This window comes from Ambystoma mexicanum, chromosome 14, assembly GCF_040938575.1.
Source record: "Ambystoma mexicanum isolate Mex_15411 chromosome 14, UKY_AmexF1_1, whole genome shotgun sequence".
NCBI classification, from domain to species: domain Eukaryota; kingdom Metazoa; phylum Chordata; class Amphibia; order Caudata; family Ambystomatidae; genus Ambystoma; species Ambystoma mexicanum.
This window is the reverse complement of record NC_090940.1, coordinates 94,308,873-94,327,805: the sequence shown is the minus strand read 5'-3', so window position 1 is coordinate 94,327,805 and position 18,933 is coordinate 94,308,873.

Below are 18,933 nucleotides of genomic sequence, written 5' to 3'. Positions count from 1 at the left end.
GCAGCTCCACGAAGGGCCAAAGCTGTATATGAAGGGCCACTAACTATGAAAGAAACTGTGTCTGCAAGGCCCTAACAGTGCAAGAAGGTGTAGGGTGTCAGTGACAACCAAAAGCAAGGTTGCTAATAAAAGCATATGCCCTTGTCTGCAATACCTTTGACTTATTCACCTCTAGTTACTACACACCTCTGAAATCTAAAACCATTATTGAACTTAATGTTTTCTTAAACAGTTCACTGCAGACATCCCTCTGTCGGGCTCACTTTTGTCAACACAATGTTCATAGAGGCATCAGGCTTCGCCCCTTTCTATCTACATCCCTCCGTCGGTTCACTCTTGCCAACCGCACAATTTCTTCTCCTTTCTCACTATGCAGGATTCCTCTCCCTTAGCTTTCCTATTACGTGCAAGTGAAAGACTTTCGACTGTACAGGGGGTTTTCCTAGACCCCTGTATGACCACTTTGACCTTTTCCTTGTAGGGCCTTCTGGTTTCAGTAGTTTCATCAAACGGGATCAACCAGAGTCTCTCGAAAGAGCACCCACGTGGTGCCGGTCCCCTCTGCAGCTGGTCTTCCTGAAAAATGTTAACAGTTCTTTGAACTTCTCTTAATTTCCCATTTGCTACTTTCGTTCAGCACAGCTCAGATTCTTATTGGTTCTCCCCTCGACTCACCGGCTGTGATTAACTGCTTGGCTTTTCTTGTTTCTGAAGTCATGGACAGTTCCATGGTAGCAAGCGTCTCTCCCTGTCCTACTTATCAGTGTAGGAGGGCTTTGTGTACTTTTGACATCTGCTGCAACACACGTTGGCTATTGTTCGCTGTCTTATGATTCCTTCCACTGAGGCTTCTCAGGACTGGGTCGGAAAGGGCGAGGCCGCTTCTCTTCTTGTCGCCCCTTCGGTGCTCGCTGCTTTTTTTTCCTCTTGAACTGCCACCCCGGGATAGCTGTGTCATCGTGTGGTTTGCCTTGCTCGTAGTGTGCTCTCGTGCTCTGCCCTCTATAGCTGTGGGGAAGAGAAGGAGCCATCAGGTGTGTGTGATTCTGGTCAATTGTCTGACTTTGCCTGACCCTTGTGTTGGGACGTGTCAGGTAAACGTCTCTGGTGTTAGTCCGTTGTCTTTCGTGGTGTGCGAAAGTGATCATGTCGGAAAAGGGGGTCTGTATTGTGTCTGAGTATCCTGCGTGGCAGGATGGGGGGAAAAGGTGTTATAAGAAGGGGGATACTGCATCTCACGCACCGATGACCCCCCATCCAGGTGATCCTCCCACACTGGTCCACCCCCAGTAACTGGATCCAATAGCGATGGCCGTGTCCTGGCCACCTGGATGACAGACCCGCGGGAACTAATAAGTCAGACACCCTCAGGTTTCTCACAGAGTTCACTAGGGATTTTGACAACAATTGTATTTTAACGTATATCCTCATTTATATACACAGCATGGATAAGGACATGGTGCTGTCCTTCAGAGGCCACTAGGGATTTTGCCAACAATTGAATTTCTAGCTGAAAGCACCTTTCTTGTGCACAGCATGGCTAGAGACATGGCTTTGTCCTTCATTATAGAACTACAGAAAGCCTGCATTTTGTAGTTCGCAGTGTTCGCTACCTATGTTTTTTGTTTTGCAAGTACATTGGCTTCCTTCCTGAAATGGTCCTCCATAGCTGTTAACAGACATTGTTTACACAATCAGAAGGTGCTGTTCCAGGGTCACGGTCATTGGCTAGCAGCACAGACTATTAGGAAAAACTCTTATGTACTTCAGTGCAACATGGAAAAGCAAATTGCACAGCTTGCATTTCACTAAATATAAATGTGTTTACATCATGCTGTGCATTATTGTAAGGAGGCCTGCATTTCACTCAATAAACTGGTTTCATCTCACAGTCTAGAAGGCCTGCTCTGCGACTCAGATCACATGCCATATTAAGCATGGTTAATATGGGCAGACATAGAAAGTTCATGTCACTATGTGTTGTTGTAAAGTAGACTACCTCGAGCACCTGGACAGTACTGAGACGAAGAAGAACATCAGGAACATTTTGTTAGACCTGGGTATCCGTACTCTCAACCCAACCACGGAAGCCACATGCAAATTACCCTCCCACCTTGGTTGACAGGAGATGCCTACTTTGAATGTACAGGCCACCCCCAGGCAACCAATGGGGGGAAGAGGGTTAGGTAGAGGTTGTGGATGAGTATGGGGGGGTTAGGGTAACTGGAAAGAGGGTTAGGAGCTGTAAATGGATAGGCAAGGGTTAAAGTATGGTAAGTACACAGAACGGAAACATGAAATCACACTAAAAACCTGTCTCACACTTTTGCCCTCTTGCCTCACTTATTTCCAGACCTTCCTGACACCTAACCACCCTATCCCAGTCCTTTTATTCTACAGTGATTCATTTGATCTTGACCAACATGCTCTGCTTTGAGCCAAATTCACATAAACCTCCCAACCAAACGGAGTACACATGAATACTTTTTTTCACTCTTGTACCATCGCTCATTCGCAAACACTTACACCTGTTACTCACCGCTCCACAAGTAGGTTGGGGATTCAGGATTAGGAGACCTTGGAGACGATGGCAGTACAGGAATTGATGTCAGCCTCCAATGTTCCAATTCCCCTGAATACAATGATTCAGGCTTCCTGAAAGAGGGGCTCTTTTCCACAATGTACCTCTCTGCTATTTCAATCTGAACAGGCAGAGGTGTCAATTGAATAAAAGAGCGGGGAGAACACACACCGCCAAACCAATGCTGAAAAGGAATACAAAGAGGATTAGCAGTGTTGAGAGAGCTAGTAATGTATTCAAACAACAGTAGTGGAGAAAATATACCTAGATAAGGAATGGAGTGGAGATTCCCCTGCAATGGAACTGTTCTACAAAGAAAATGAGCCCAATTATAAGGAGATATATGAAATCAGTGGATTCTATCTATAGGATAATTAACCCCAAAACAAAAGACCTGATTGGTAGGAATCATGGGGATAAATGTAGTCCAGATGTAGAAAAACGGTGGATAAAATACTAAACAGTTAAATTAGTACATGGTAATACCCCAGCGGCACGAGGGTCGCACTAGAGCCGAGTTGGTGCAATCTCTGGAAAGCGTCACAATATGCACTTAGAAAACAGTTCAGAAGAGTGATAATCCGTAAGATTCCAAATGTTCAGCGAAACTGGAAAGGTCCAAGAACTCCCAACAGGGACAGTAATTATGAGGGGAGCAGTAGTGAATAGGTGGTGCTGACAGGCAATCAAAATAACAGGAAAAGCAAGGGTACCTTGGTGTGTATGGTAGGCACAGCCTCCGGAACAGTTGAGACGTCCCGAGATACTCTTTACAAGTGATTGCAGGAGGTGGTAGGAGCTGGGTGAACAATCCAGTCACGGACCGTGTTGATCCCAGGAGAGATGAGCGTAATCAGGAAGAGAGAAGGCACTACAGGGGCGGTCCGGGTCAGTATCGTAGCGGTCGAGGAAACAATGCCGAATCAGGAGAGAAAACAATCCAGGAGTCAGGCGAAGGTCGAAACCAGGTAATCAATCAGGAAATGTGAGTAATATTTCACGAACACAAACAGATGTAACCGTGGCGGCGAGCAAAGCTCAATTAGCAGCAATGAGCCAAAGAGGCTGGCAGTTTTAACCCACAAGGGGGCGTGGCTTGCACACACGTTTCCTACGTGCAAGGTGTGTCAGCTGACACGGACTGTGCTGGAGCTTGTACAGGCATCATGGCAACCTGTAATGGTTCCACATGGAAGTCTGCGAATTTGACGTGATTCGCAGGGGAACCATTTTCTGCCGAAGCGTAACAGCATTCTCCCCCAAAGAAACCGGCAACCCCCGGGCGGAATGAAAACTCCTTAAAAGGTCAGGACAATGCAAGTTGGACAAAGGCTCCCATGTACGGTCCTCAGGGCCAAAACCCTTCCAATCAACCAGATAGAACACCGTACCCCTAGAGATCCTGCAGTCCAGAATGCGGGACACCTCGTATTCTTCTTCACCAGCAACCAAGACCAGAGAAGGACAAGGAGGCAAACGAGTACACTGGACAAAAGGTTTGATCAGGGAAACATGAAAGACAGGATGAATGCGCCATGAGCGTGGCAGCGACAATCTGACCACCGCAGGATTAATGACATCCGAGATGGTATAAGGCTCCACAAATTGAGGCAGAAGAGAGCCCTTACCGCAATACACAAGTTACGGGATGACAACCATACTTTCATGCCAATCCGATAGGTCGGTGCTGGGATGCGATGCGTGTCTGCATACTGCTCCGCGCGATCTTGATCTCGGAGCAAATGGCATCGTACATCCCGATGAGTCTGGTCCAGGTCCCGTACACAATCATGTGCAGCCGGGTTGGATTCCGGCAGGGTTGGATCAAACGGGAGAGCCCTAGGATGGCAACCATACAAGGCAAAGAAGGGAGAAACCCCCATGGATGTGTGCAAAGAATTATTATATGCGAATTCAGCGTGTGGTAAGGAGGTGAACCAGGACTGTTGGAACTGAAGACATAAACAACTAGAAATTGTTCAATAGTAGCGTTGGTCCTTTCGGTCTGTCCATCCGTCTGAGGGTGGTATGCCGAGGAATATCTATCCTCAATGCCAAGAGGAACCGTAAGGGCTTTCCAAAACCGTGAGGTAAATTGTGTACCATGATCAGAGACAATGACAGAGGGCAATCCAAGGAAACGAAAGACATTTGCCATAAATAGTTTCGCCAGCCCCCGGGGCTGAAGGCAATCCAGAGCAAGGGATGAACAGGGCGTATTTTGTGAAATAGTCCACAATCACCCAAATGGTGGTGTGTCCCTGAAAGTCGGGTTAGTCAACAATGAAATCCATCGACACCATTTGCCATGGTTTGTATGGGACCGGCAAGGGCTGTAATAACCCCACGGGTTTGGTTCTAGAAGTTTTGCATTGGGTGCAAATGGTACATGTTAGGATGTAGTCTTTTACGTCTCGTGCCATGGAAGACCACCAAGCCCAACGGCGCAATGCCTTAAGTGTTTTCTGACATCCTGGATGTACTGCAACCAGAGAGTCATGGGACCACTGGAGCACCATTATGCGGGCCTGACCCGGTGGAATACAGACACATCCTTGGATGAATGGCAAGCCATGAACCAGTTGCAAGTTCAATTCAGCGATTTCTGCCGGATGGGTAGAAACCCAATCCGAAATGACTGAGCGTAAAGAGGGTTGGACCGCACAACCACAAATTACTTTGTTTGGTAGGAGAGGCAGCATATCAGTCCGTTGGCATTGGTTCCCTGCATGAAGGCGGGAGAGGGTGTTAGCCAACACTTGGGCTTTAGCAGGCCGGTAGGTGATAATGAACTGATATTGTGAAAAAAATAAATGCCAACGCGCCTGCCTGGCAGTAAGGCATTTAATTGATGTAAAGGCTAACAGACTTCTATGATCCGAATATACTGTTACAGAATGTCTTGTCCCCAGGAGATGGTGTCTCCATTCTAGGAAGGCGTCCCTGATGGGTAAGAGCTCCCGTTCTGTAATAGAATAATTCCTCTCATAGGGTGCTAGTTTGCGAGATCAGTAGGCGACGGGATGTATGTCGCCAGAGTGGGGACACTCTTGAGACAAGACAGCACCAACTGCATTTCCCGAAGCGTCAGCTTCTACAAAGAACGGGAGGTCAGGATCGGGATGTTTGAGGACAGGGGTGGAAGTGAAAGCAGCTTTTAACTGGTCAAATGCTTGTTGAGCCCTGGATGACCATACATACGGAGTCTTGGTGCTGGTCAAGGAGGTGAGAGGTGCCGAAATCTCAGAAAAACCATTAATAAAACGCCTATAAAAATTGGCGAACCCTAGGAATGATTGTAGAGTCTTGATAGATTTGGTCACCGGCCATTCTAAGATGGCTTTGATTTTAGATTGGCTCATACAAACCCTCTGGTTAGTGAGGTTGTATCCCAAGAATTCCACCTCTGAGGCGTGAAAAATGCACTTTTCAGCCTTTACATACAGTTTGTGATCTCTCAGCTGTTGGAGTACTGTTTTGACATGTAGAATATGATCTGCTTGGTTTTGGGAATAGATCAGGATGTCATCCAGATAAACTACAATGTACTGATCTAGGATGTCGTGGAAAAGGTCATTCATAAACACCTGGAAGGTGGCTGGGGAGTTGCAGAGCCCAAAGGGCATCACTAGGTATTCATAAAGACTGTAGCGTGTCTTAAATGCCGTCTTCCACTCGTCCCCCTTCCTCATACGCACCAGATTATATGCCCCTCTGAGATCAAGTTTAGTAAAGATTTTGGAGGATCCCAATTGATCAAGGAGGACAGATATCAAAGGTAGGGGGTACTGTTTTTTTTTATGGTGGCTGTGTTCAAGGCGCGATAGTCGATGCAGGAACGTAAATCCCCTTCTTTTTTTGGTACAAAAAAGAGCGGGACGCAACTGGAGACTTTGAAGAGCGAATGAATCCCATGGCAAGCGCCTTGTCAATATACTCTTTCAGTACGGCGTCTTCCTTGAGAGTAAGGGAGTAAACCCTTCCAGTTGGTATCTTTATCCCTGGCAGTAGGTCTATTGGGCAGTCATAGATCCGATGCGGAGGTAGGGTTTCAGCCATCCCTTTGTCAAATACATCCACATAGTCTGCATACTGAGTAGGTACAATAGATAGGACATTGTTTGATAGAGCTCCAATTTGCATAGAAGAGGATACCAGTGCCCTGACCGGACTACCCTGGCTGATTCCAAGCAATGAAGTGCATTGGGTATTGCAGATGTTGGAAGGGAATTGGATCTGATGTGCCGACCAATCAATGACAGGATTATGGAACTGCAGCCACGGAATACCCAGAATAACTTTGTATGCCAGAGCTTTAATGACAGCAAACGTTATCTCTTCGTTATGGCCTTCCTCGGTGCTCATAACCAATGGGACCGTCTGATGGGTTACCATACCAGAGACAAGGATCGAACTGTCCACTGCATTAACAGTTTCAGGCCCATTTTTGCAAATCAATGGTATTCCTGACATAGAGGCAAAGCATTGATCCACATAATTACCCATTGCTCCCGAGTCTATCACTGCCTTCGTCTGGAATGAACCTCCATGACTCAAAGAAAAAGTAACTGGAAGGTGGAACAACTGAGTAGGGATCAATATTGGAGAGTCCATAGGTGGTCCTCCCGACATAGGGACTCCATCTACTGTCGGGATTTGGCGTTTCCCGCCTTTCTTTTGGGCTTTTTCGGACATTCAGGCAACAAATGGTCAGAAGCCCCACAATACATGCAGAGATTATGCGACCTGCGGTATTCTCATTGAGCAGGCGTGAGTGGACCCCTAACTGCTCCAATCTGCATAGGTTCCGGCGCAGGAAGTGTCGAGGATGCAGTCTCTGCAGGAGCAGAAGCGAATAGGGCAGGCTTCTTCTCTCCATGCCTTTCAGCCTTGCGGGCATCAACTTGGAGAACTAAATCAAGTAACTCCCCAAAGACTGTGGGAACAACTGGGACGGTGGAGAGAATGTCTTTTAATTTGTAAGAGAGACCCTGATAGAAGACCATGGTCTTCTTTACTTCAGGCCAATCGGTCTCAGCTGCCAGCTGATTAAAGCGGGCCAAATAAACCAATAGGGAATTATTCCCTTGCCTGTGCTTAAGCAGCTCCAGATTCGTAGCTTGAGTGGTATAGCGCGTATCGAACACTTTACTCATCATAGTAAGAAGGGCATCACAATTGTAGAGAACATGACTGTTCGACTCTAACAAGGGGTTTGCCCAGGCGGCTGCAGTGCCATCAAAATGTGACAAAACAAAAGCAGCCTTAGTTATGGAAGTAGGAAAAGAAGCAGGACGGCACAAAAAGTGTAGTTTGCATTGATTAATGAATGTCCTATATTGTTTAGGATCACCCAGGAAGCGTTCTGGAGGAGCCAGAGGAAACTGGGTAGTAAGCATGATAGGGGTGCCTCTTGTATTGGAGCCGGGAAACCAGACCCTGAAGCCGTAGCCCCAGTGCCTGTGAGGCTGGAGTAGTTACCAAGGCCTGGATCGTGTCCATACGTTGGCGCAATGCCTCTTGTGCATTGGTCAAGTCGGTTCGTAGATCCATGACCATTTGCACAATCTGATTCAAGGCATCACTGGCCTCCGTGGACATTGTACAGGCTGATAATTCTGTCACTCACCACTCCACAAGTAGGTCGGGGATTCAGGATTAGGAGACCTTGGAGACGATGGTAATACAGGAATTGATGTCAGCCTCCAATGTTCCAAGTCCCCTGAATACAATGATTCAGGCTTCCTCAAAGAAGGGCTCTTTTCCACAATGTACCTCTCTGCTATTTCAATATGAACAGGCACACGTGTCAATTCAATAAAAGAGCGGGGAGAACACACACCACCAAACCAATGCTGAAAAGGAATACAAAGAGGATTAGCAGTGTTGAGAGAGCTAGTAATGTATTCAAACAACAGTTGTGGAGAAAATATACCTAGATAAGGAATGGAGTGGAGATTCCCCTGGAATGGAACTGTTCTACAAAGGAAATGAGCCCAATTATAAGGAGATATATGAAATGAGTGGATTCTATCTATAGGATAATTAACCCCAAAACAATAGACTTGAATGGTAGGAATCTCAAGGATAAATGTAGTCCAGATGTAGAAAAAGGGCGGGATAAAATAATAAACAGGTAAATTAGTACAGGGTAATACCCCGGGTGGCACGAGGGTCGCACTAGAGCCGGGTTGGTGCAATCTCTGGAAAGCGTCACAATATGCACTTAGAAAACAGTTCAGAAGAGTGATAATCCGTAAGAATCCAAATGTTCAGCGAAACTGGAAAGGTCCAAGAACTCCCAACAGGAACAGTAATTATGAGGGGAGCAGTAGCGAATAGGTGGTGCTGACAGGCAATCAAAATAACAGGAAAAGCAAGGGTACCTTGGTGTGTATTGTAGGCACAGCCTCGGGAACAGTTAAGATGTCCCGAGAGACTCTTTACGAGTGATTGCAGGAGGCGGTAGGAGCTGGGTGAACAATCCAGTCATGGACCTTGTAGATCCCAGGAGAGATGAGCGTAATCAGGAAGAGAGAGAGAAGGCAGTCCAAGGGCGGTCCAGGTCAGTATCGTAGCGGTCGAGGAAACAATGCCGAATCAGGAGAGAAAACAATCCAGGAGTCAGGCGAAGGTCGAAACCAGGTAATCAATCAGGAAATGTGAGTAATATTTCACGAACACAAACGGACGTAACCGTGGCGGCGAGCAAAGCTCAATTAGCAGAAATGAGCCCACGGAAGCCGGCAGTTTTAACCTGCGAGGGGGTGTGGCTTGCACACACGTTTCCTATGTGCAAGGCGTGTCAGCTGACACGGACTGTGCCGGAGCTTGTGTTAGGCAGAAACCTGTGCAGTTCCCACTGGGACGACTGCAAAAGATTTACGACTACAGGTGTTTGGCAGTAAACCCACTTGGTAGCAGTCTGTACCACACAGATTCACTTGGTAGCTGTGGCTGAGCAGTCAGACTTCCCTCAAGAAGAGTTAGGCAGTATACAAAGTATTCACAATAGGTCAAAAGAACACAATAGAACAAGTAAACACTGACCAGGGCTTGGTGTAAAAGAGATATCATTATTTATTTAAAACCACATCTAGAAAAACACTCCGGCACTAATAGTAAGCAATTCAAAAACACGGTCACTAAAAGATATACACTCCCTTAGAAGAATATTAGACAAGTCTTAAGTAAAGCCCCACTTATTTTCAGACAGCGGTGAGCGCTTAACGCAGATGGCACTCTAATAATTTGTTTTAAAAGGGAGAGAAAAGCAGAGAATAAATTGAAACAGGTCCCAACACTTTTACAAGAACACAACAAGAAAGGAAGGCAAAGTAAAACCGTGAAGTTAGAGTTCAGTAGGCTGGATCCACTTTAAGAGGATCAAAACGAAATGTGTCCAAGGTCACACGGTTGCAGTGCACAAAAGTCTTGTAACGGTTCAAAAAGAGTTGGACCAAAGAAAGGGACCAGTTAGAAGGTCAAGGCGGCCAGCCCAGTCCAGAAGGTTAAGGGGTTATTATTACCTTGTAGCAATCTTTAGAAAGGGAGGCCTGGCGGACACGGTACCTTAAAGGGGTGAGAATACTCCAGCGGGGGCAGTTGTTCCTGGCAGCGGATGCAAGTCGGTGCTTCATCCTGGGGAAGAGAGGATCTCGTCGGGGAGGAAGACAGGAGTCCGTTGCACTGCCAGGGAAGAAACCAGCCGCGGAGTTCTCAGTTAAAAGGGACGGTCTTTTAGTTCGCGGTCCACTGGTAAGTGGCTATCCGGTTGCCGGGGTGCTTGGCACGGGCAATTCGACTACAAGCCGGTCTGGGGTGCGAAGAGAAGAAGGTAAACTGGTTGTGCCCACCAGTCAGGGGAAGAAGCCTCTCCAGCCGGGAGATCTTCTCTGTCGTCGGGAAGTGGTGAGTCGGTTCCGCAGGGCTCCACCGGTGGTGTCGTCGTGGTAGGTCGGCTCAGCTTCTCCCTCGTCGGATTCTCAGGTCCTGTGGCGACTTCTGAAGTTCCAGTCCCCAAAGCCCTGCTTTTATGCAGCACACCCCCATTCACTCAGCCTAGCTGTCAATCAAACATGCTAAGTGGTGAGCCGGCCGGCTCACCACTTGGGCCAATCACACAAGAGTGCGACTTGAGTTACCAAGATAACTCAGTCCAGGGTGCCTAAACCCCCTCCGACACCCCCTGTGGTACCCAGACAGAGTGGCACCACTTTTGGAGGCTTCTGTGGAGAAGCCCACCAAAAAGTGGAACAAAGGGCTCGACTTGGGTTGGAGTCACAGAAGAGAACACAAACGCCATTTTAGAATCGAGTCCTGGCAAAAAATACCAACCGGTGAATTAATATTAAATAAATAAACTGGCGGTATGTTGGGGGCTATGAGAATTAAATAATTAAAGTTGGTAGCCTCGAACAATGGGAAAATCCCATAGGAATATATTCGCGGTCGAATATAAAAAGTAGTATCCACTGCCACCAGCCAAAACTCGATCAGGGGGGACGGTGACGTGCCCCCTCGACTAACAGACCCCGGGGCAATCGAATTGCCCCGACCAGTACGTCCACAATATGATGGTTTGTACTGGTTTCAGTTAATAATTTGGGACTAGTAAATCCAATGGTGACTTTACATGCCATGGGAGACAGTAGTCAGTCCCAGGGTATGGAGTCTATGGTGGGGTGTCACTATGACACCCCTGTGTTACTGCACGGAGGGTGCTGTGTAACACACATAGGAAAAACACCTGAGACCCTATGGAGTAAAGGACCCCATAGCCCATAAAACACATTAGCAGTCAAAGGAACACCATAAATCATGTCCAAGAGTGGGAGAAAAAAAGAGTCTCACTCTTGGCAGGAGAAAAAAAGTAACTCCAGAAATCCAGCAAAGATGCTGGGGGACTCACTAGGTTAGGAAATTCAGCCTAAAGAGAGAATTCTCCCTAACAGCTTGGACAGGCGCCATGGCAACCTGTAGCGGTTCCACAAGGAAGTCTGTGAATGTGACGTGCTTCACAGGGGAACCATTTTCTGCCGAAGTGTAACAACACCCCTGTTGCCCAAATTCACCCTGAGGGCCCGCACCTTACTAGCAATGCAATTTTCACACTCCTCATATGATCCACAGTTCCAAACAAGAAGCCTTTGCTGCAAAAGGAAATCCAAACAAGGTGGTCATAACTTGTCACCTGTTACATTCAGAAAACTATAGCGTCCACTGGGCGTGAAATGCCACTTAATTGAAGCCCCTGAACCTGCGCGTGAGTTCAGAGGCATAGATGAACCGGCATTTACAGCTGGAGGTCGTGCCACCAGCTTATGCTGAGTACCTGACGCAAACTTTGCACTCTGCAAACACTGCTGCGCCCTGAGAACGAAAGTTGTGTCCCCCGCTGTTCATTCAGATGAGAGTACACAATCATAGCGGCGGCCCAGGAAACAGAATGTTCACCGCTGCGGCCCAGGTCCTCTGCTGCGGTATGAAAGAACAACGCCAGACCAGCATTCTAAAGTTGCAAAATCCTTGTGCCGGCTGATAGCATGGCATGCATGCTTCCGGGTGCAAGCACCAGCTGAAGCACGCTGCCTTCTTATCAACGTTGAGCCTAGCGTGAGTATAGTCCTGAGGAGACTGGATAATGTAGATCCTCCTTTCCCCTTCCTAACAATACTCTCCCTCTCTAACAGAGGGGCCTGACACTCGTGGCATCTTCGATGAAACTGTTTGACATTCAATGGAGTATGCACATTTGTCGCAGTTTCCCAAGACCTATCTTCTGGCCCAAAACCCACCCAATCCACATAATACTGCATTGTCTTCCCTCGTCTTTCAGAGTCCAAAATACATTTTACCTACTGCTGCTCCTGTTCTTCAGTTTCACAATTCAACAGTTCTTGGGTTGACATTCCGGCCTCAGCTGGTTTCAATATCGACACATTAGAGTAGAACTAATTGTTAGTGCACTCATGTAGATATACCGTCCAGTAAATTAGTTAACAGTTTTAATCAAGTTTAAGTGCGGAGGAGGAATAATGACCCTGACACGAGATCATGATATTAATAGTGTAGCAAAGAGTCCAGTCTATGGACTCTCCCGTCCCCCGCAGACTTTAATGCTGAAAATGAACCAAACTTTGAATGCATAATTTATACCACTAATTCGAAACTCAATCCAATAAAATAGTACAATTGATCAAACGACTGAAGACAAATTATTGATTCCTGTTTCCTGCAGAGGCCAAACAGCCTGGTGCGTGCTCGACATGTTTTCGGGGTCCCTTCAACCTCAAATATTTAGATGCCATCCATGCTTTATCTCGCACCTTATATTCAGGTGGTTCACTCATTTTCTTGTCAGCATATTTCTTATACACCTCTGTACCCCTCTCGAAATTTTGATGAGCCTTCTGCCACACCATCTGAATTTCCTGATTGCAGTCTTGTACTGCTGGGAATGTATTTACTACCAGCAACATTCTTTGATGTAGGCCGTACAAACAAAAGAAGGAGACATCTGCAAAGAAACATGATCAGAATTGTTATAGCACCATTCCTCTAACGCTAGCGCTTCCAACCAATTACCTCCTTGTAGTGTCACCACACAAAGCAAAAACTGCTCCATTGACTGATTTACCCTCTCCGCCTGCCCATCTGTTTGGGGATGATAACTAGCAGACGGCTTCGCCTGAATACCCAGTTGGCTACTGAAGGCTTTTCAAAACTTTAAAGTAAACTTCAACCCCGTGTCTGAGACCACAGAAGATGGTATCCATGTAAATGCACCACATTCTGCACAAACCATTCTGACAGCCTACCTGCATTCGGCAACCCCCTACAAGGGACAAAATGAGCCATCTTTGTGAAATAGTCCACCACCACCCAGATGGTATCACAACCTTAGACAACTATGTTATAAAATCCATAGAAATATCCTCCCATGGCTTACTTGGCAGTGGTAAAGGCTCCAAAAGCTCCGTCTGCCTTTGATGGGATGCCTTGTTTTGTGCACACATTTGTGGAGAATCCTGCATATCCCCCTCTAAAACCCTGCCTAGAGTCTCCTCCCAAGTGACCAGGAGAGGGCAGACGCTTCCTGATCCCAATCCTGGAGGTAGTATACTGCGGGAGGATCACCTGGGTGGATCACCAGGCCCAGGAAGGTGGGGAGATGTCACATGGTATGCTTATTTCCATTATTATTTCTCCATCCCCTTCGTAGTCAGTAAACAATTCTTCATCAGTAATATCTTTTAGCATTATGTTTGGTTCTATGCATAGCACACTTCTCCACTCGCGTCCTTGCGTGTCCTGGCCTATGACCACAATGCATTTGTTGGAAACTTGAACTGCCTCATTGTCTATAGACATAATTGTGCCTGGCACTACATCTGTTGGTTTGATTGGTCGGAATATGAAATCGGATGGTATTCTCCACTCTTTTTGTGTTATTTCAGGCACTACTCGGGCTAATACCTGTATTCCATAGACGAACATGTCCATGTCAATGGGAATCCCTCTAACTGCAACTTCCTTTGTAATCGTACTTATTAGCAAGAGTGCCTGTACGGGGCATACCCCTGGCGTCGAGCACACTATTCCTCTTTCAGTAAAGGCTATGGTCATTTTTAATTTACTGAGTAGGTCTCGTCCCATCAAATTGATTGGCGCGTCTTCGTAGTACAATAAGGGTGCACGCACTGTTTTTCCCTGCACTGTTACATCAAGATCTTTTGTATAAGGAACTTTTAAAATAGCCCCAGAGAACCCCTGCGTCTCCAAATTTCTTCCCGAGAGCTGAAACCGCCCTTCTGTGAGGCATGATTTTTCTGCTCCAGAGTCTACCATAAAGATAAACTGCTTGTTTCCTATCTCTGCCGCCAGTAGTGGTTCCTCATTTGCACTTTGTGTGGTGGATAGGACTGGACACGCAAGTGCTCCCTGTGGGCTGTCCTAGTCTTGGTATCTTTGCTGACCTGGCATTGAAAAAACGTTGTCATCCACGACCGTTACGCCGCGGTATGGTGCAGGGGCACCGTTTGCGGCCGCTGTAAAAGGGTTATTGTTTATGTTCCCTACTGGGTTTTGTCTCGCCATGGGCTGTAGTGCATTTTGCTGTTGTGGCTGCTGCTGCTGTTGCTGCTGTTGTGGGGCTTGCTGTCTCTGTTGCATTTGACGGTCATAGCAGTATTGATCCTGTTGTCCCCCTCTCCCCATTGGAGCTCCATAAGGGCTACCTGGGTGTGGGCTGCCCCACCCCTGTTCATTGTTCATGGGCTGTTGTTGCTGTTGAAAATACCCGGATGCTCGCATTCTACAATCTCGTGAATAATGTCCCCATCTTCCACAATTCCAACACGACCCCTGTTGTCCTCCCCTTGGTCCTTTACCACCATACCCTCTATTTCCCATTCCTCCATATCCTCCCCTTTGCCCGCGGTACCCACCTCCTCCTTGGGCCAGTCTGTTCTGCCACTGCGATCCTTGGCACGGCTGTTCCTCTCCGTTCCACTGTCCCTGATCTTCTCCAACCCACTGCGCTGCTATCCCAACGGACCTTCCTCCCGCGGTTTCCTCTCCTTCGTTTCCTCTGTCTGCTGTTGCACTGGCAGTAATGGCGGCAACCTTCACTAATTTCGTCTGTACTAATTTTGCTTCGTCTGCCAGCCTCTTTTGCGTGACCTCCTTTTCCTTCTCTTTGATCTTCCTCCAGTGGTGTACAATTATGCTCTGAATTACAGGCCACCCTTTGGCTTCAATCCCGCTATTTTGTCCAACGCCTTCTGCACCTCTTTCGGCAACCCCTTTTTAATGATAAAATAGAATAAAGCTGTTGATTGATTCCATGCCGTACCAGTTTCGTTTCTCCATAAATCTTGCATTCGCAAAATGAATTGCGCAGGATCCTCGTTCTCCTCCATTGTACACTGCAACACTGCATGTAAATCTGGAACGTCTGGAAATGCACGCCGCAATGCATCCCACACTTGTGCTCGAACATTGTTAAATGGTGATCCATCGTGTCGGTCACAGCTCATCGTTACTCCCAGGAACCCTGCCCTTTCCCAGATTGTGTCTGCTTGGTCCCCGATTGCTGAAACTAATAGACTTTTTACATCACCTATAGCTAACGGCACGCCTGCCGTGTTTTTCTCAAATACATGTATCCACTTACCTGCCCATCCCATCAGCAGGGGGAGGGGTTTTAACAAGTTGGTTTTGTCCATTTGGGCCCACGGAATGTTATTTGGCCTACCTGCTCCTTTATGTATCAGTGGCATTTGTAGTTTTTGTTTCTTTCCCGTTCCGCTTGTCCTCCCTTTTTTCGTTTTACTTACCAATATGTTTCCTATCCTCCCTGTTCGTTGTCTTAATTTACCTTGCCATAATGGTGGCGATAGTGTGTCTGGGTAACGGTGGTTTGGCAGCGGGGATCCCTGTGCGGCAGCTGCCTCTTCGTATTCATCTAATTCATCCCATATTTCTTCTATTTCTGACTCTAACTCGTTATTATCCTCCCAGTTTTCCTTGGGTTCACTTCCTTGTCTTCCACTCTGGTCTCCACTTTGTTGACTCTCTGGTGTATCTGGGCGTATAATTCTCACTGGTTTGTTATTCAATTGGAACAGGAACTGTCCTGACTGCCACTCTTGTTCTTGCCTCTGCTGCGATGACGTTCCTTGCTATACTATAGATTGCCCTGATACCGAGGTTGCTGGGGTTGCATTGCTTGCTGCCCCGATCAGAGGTGTGAGATCTGCCAATGACAGCGGGGGTACCTCCCCTCCCCCTGGCAGCATTTGCCCTTTGTCACATAAAGCTCTTAACCGTGTTATTTCCATTTGTGCTTGTGCTAGCTGACGGTCCAAATCACCTGTTAAACGTGCTATATCCACAGGAGGCGCTCTCGTGGGGCCATACAGGCCTCCTTTGCCATATGGTGGAGGTTCGGGGGCTGATGCCCTGCTGTGGGCAGTGGCGGTGGGTGGTATATACAGGGGTTCACTAAACCCTACCCCTGGCCTAGTCATTAAGGCATAGGTTTTTGTTACTTCGTTTTTGGTTGTAGTTGTTGAGCATTCCCCTTTTGGTGTCCCACCTACTTCTTCAGGGTTTTTCTGCTTTTCCGTCATTCTGTTTGTACCTACCTCTGCCGTGGGGGAAACTTCCTCAAACATTCGCCATAAATCTAACACTTCTCTCCGGTTCTGTAACTGTTTCCCTTTGTATCGCGCTAGCAAATGTGTTGATACTAAGTCCAACACTCTTTTGTCAAATGATCCTCCTTCTGGCCAAATTGGTGTAACCCCGTCTCCCTTTATCTCAGTGATCCACTGATCGTGATACTTTTGTATCCTGTCGCTATAAAGTGGAAGGTGCTGGCAAATATGTGCTAGTGGTGTTACTCCCCCCATGGCAATGTTTCTTTCCTCTGTATTCTAGTACCTTTGAATCTCTTCCCTCCTCTTACTTGGTATATCAGTTAAAATATGTAGAAATAATACGTTCTTTATCAATGCTCACAATTACCATATGTCATATTAGCTTTCTGAGAGGTGTTACCTGATCACCCCTTAAGGTTTATTTCTTCTGCTTTACCTTATATCGATCACAAATTACTTGTGTTAAAATACTTTAGCATTTTCAACAAGACATATACATAAAAGCAGACCAACAAACATATAATCATGCAACATACACATGCACTGCCTGCGCGCGTTTGTTCTTTCCCTATTCCCGTTACTGTCTCTGTTTTTTCTTCCTCCCTATGCTACCTACTATTTCGCATTCACTCCCCACCTCTTTCACTTTATTATGTCTCAAGATTTCGTACTTCCACGGAAAAAGAATATTCTAAAAACTACTCTGAGCCTACACGAGACCCCTACTATTTTTCTCTTTATCTCTATTCTGCACTTGGTCAGGACAAATGCTACGCGGCGCCGCCTTCTACCCCCTACGGGCTAGGATACCACTTCTCTTCTTCTTCTCACTTCTTATAACACCTAATGGCCATATAAAGGATAGATCAGAAAAGCCTCACCGTCACTCATGCAGGCCCTATTCTTGGCTACCTTCCCTTTGTTGCTAATTCCATTCTTCCCGTATTTTCCCCTTACCTTCCTTTGGGGTCTTTGCAACCGGGACTCCACGTGTTCAGTCAGGTACTCCGAGGGTCGCCGCTCACGGCCGGACCTCGCTCAGGTCCGTCCCCCAACCAAGCCGTGGCCTGCCTTGGCGAGCAGCTTTTTCGATCGTGTATTCGTCAACCGGGAACCCTTGACCCTTTCTTCTTGGTGTGCACAGTCTGGTCAACCGCGGAGGCGATGGTTCTGCTGGGGGGCGCCCTGGATCTTGCTGCCGGGCAGCGCAGGCCTCAAGGCACCTCTCTAAATCACGTCGGGGTCACCAAAAATGTAGGTGCCTTTCCCCGTCTTACTACGTGTGAGAGAAAAAGAAATAAAATAACAGGCAAACCCCTTGTCGGGGAAAGAGGCACTGAGACCCGGCTGCAAGAGTTCAAAGGATGGTTTATTTCTCCAGCTAGGAAATAACCCAAAAAACTCTAACTCATTAACATCAATGCCAGCATTTATATTAGTTAAAGTAACTCTAACAAAAAATACTAAATGGATCCGATTGGCCAGACGGTGTGGTGCTGTAGGTGTGGGTAGCATCTCTTTCTCCTGGTTGGCTGAGTAGCTGATGGACGTCAAACATCTTGTGCTTCATGCAGGTCAGGGTCCGGTCACTGTGGTCACTACCTAAGCTAGTATTGTTGCATACTAAATGACAAATTATTTAAAACATTTTATGCTACTTGTCACATTTCTACATAAGTTACACACAATGATTATTGTCAATACAATTGGGTCATTCCTGGCTTTAATTGAAGGCCTTGACCTTTATTGTGCATGCAAAAGAATCAGGCTATGTTTCGCATCTTTTTCTAGGTTTCAAATTCATTAGTGCAAATAAAAGCATATATAATAATAAAAATGCTTAAGGTTAGTTGTGGGTGTGTTGGGTGGGTTTCGCAGCACAGGCGATGGTCTGGCACTTTAAAGAAATACCTTACAAGGGGTGTAGGGTCAGGATGGAAATAAATTGTTCTAATGGGGGTGGGTGGCTTGCACGTTTATGAGGTCGAATTGAGCAGAAAGTGCTTAGCTCATCTTGGTTCACATGCCGGTTCTCAGACGAACTGTGATCTCAGAGGAAGAAAACTGTAGCATATTGATTGTTGCAACTTTCTCCAGCTTCAGCATGAGAATGGAAGCGTAGAGCTTTCCTTCGCAGGGGGAGTGCAAGGGTGGGGGCCAGCCAGCCGCTTGCGCGCCTTGAGTGTG